This window comes from Elephantulus edwardii, unplaced genomic scaffold, assembly GCF_000299155.1.
Source record: "Elephantulus edwardii isolate Elephantulus edwardi_28Jun2011 unplaced genomic scaffold, EleEdw1.0 scaffold00009, whole genome shotgun sequence".
In the NCBI taxonomy this organism is placed as follows: Eukaryota; Metazoa; Chordata; class Mammalia; order Macroscelidea; family Macroscelididae; genus Elephantulus; species Elephantulus edwardii.
In genome coordinates this window covers 7,591,723-7,593,222 of record NW_006399759.1, presented here as the reverse complement: position 1 = coordinate 7,593,222, position 1,500 = coordinate 7,591,723, and positions in this window count along the sequence as shown.

Below are 1,500 nucleotides of genomic sequence, written 5' to 3'. Positions count from 1 at the left end.
AAATTCCTTAATGTCATATTTAGAAAAGTTCAGTAGAGTTTTAAAATCTAGTTTGAAAAATTTCAGTGTCTTGAAAAAAAAAATTTCAGTGTCTTGTTACCTTTCTCTTCTGAAGTCCTTAAATCCAGGTGTCTCGGTGTCCTCTAAAGACTACTCCTTAATTTTCTTTCTAGTCTCAGCTTGATCCTGTCAGTTTTAAATGTTAGTGTGTGTCAGTTTCCCCCCTTTAATTCTTGACCATCTGTGGTATCTTCCCCTCTGCTTTAAAGTTTATACTTTCTTTGCAGATGTACTCATATGAATGCCTCCTTATAAATGTGCATCTGACTATGGACTTTATATTTTGCATTGATATTTTTTTCATAAGGAGAGCCTATGAACTTCATTTGTTGCTAAACTTTGTAAAGAAGCACACCAGATTCTGTCCTTTGCCTCCTTGGATGATCAAAATTCCTGCCAGTTAAGTCATTCATTCTTCATAACTATAGATTTAAAAAAAATAAGAAAAGAAATTACTGAATTGTTAAAATTTTTTTTATCAAACATATCTGTAACATCTACTGTTGCATAAATGAAGAATCGGTTGAGATTGGTTTTTCTTGTAATCAGCCTGAGCTTTGGTAGGTAAATGCAGATCTCAAATTGGGGGGTGGGCAGGATAACGAATGCGGATCCAGATCTAACATGAAACACCATCTTGTATTAAACTTGAACTTGTCAAAGAAGAATGCCCTGTTCAAAAATGTTCTGGAAGAATAAGAAATAGAAGTGATAAGGTTAAGAAAGCTTGGAGCTGGGGAGCTCTGGTGGCCTAGTGGCAAGAAACTGCACTGCAATCCCAGAGGAACACGGTTCGAATCCACCAGACGCTCTGCTGGAGAAGGAGGCGCAATATCCTCCTGTACCAGTCAGATCTGATTTGACGGTACACGTACACAAAATTTAAAAAAAAAAAAAGAACGCTTGGAGCTTACTCAACTCTCTTCCTTGAATTTTTGCTTTTGTGAGTAACTGTTTTGCTAAAAGATGTTGTTCAAGAATGTTTGTGCAGCTGGTCCTAAGGAGAATATTTTTAGTCAACTTAGGAAGTAGGAAGTGAACTTGGTAATGTTAAGTAAACAAGAAGTCCTAAAATTGTAACTTCAGAACCAAGATGCGGTTCTCATAAACCAAGTCTTAGTTCTAATTTCTTGGCTCCCTCGAGCTTCATTTTTCTTCATTAAGAGCTTTGCTCCACCTACAACCAGGAGAAGATAAAATAGATGAATGGGATCTTCTAAGACTCAAATCCCTATGCAAATCCAAAAACTTCTCCAACAGGGTAAAAAGGAAAGCCACAGACTGGGGAAAAGTATTTGGTAAGAACAAATCATATAAGGGACTTATATCCAGAATTTATAAAGTACTTGAGCACCACAACAAGATAAAGGTAAATAATCCAATAGAAAAATGGGCACAGGATATGAACAGACACTTCACCAAAGAAGACATTCAGATGGC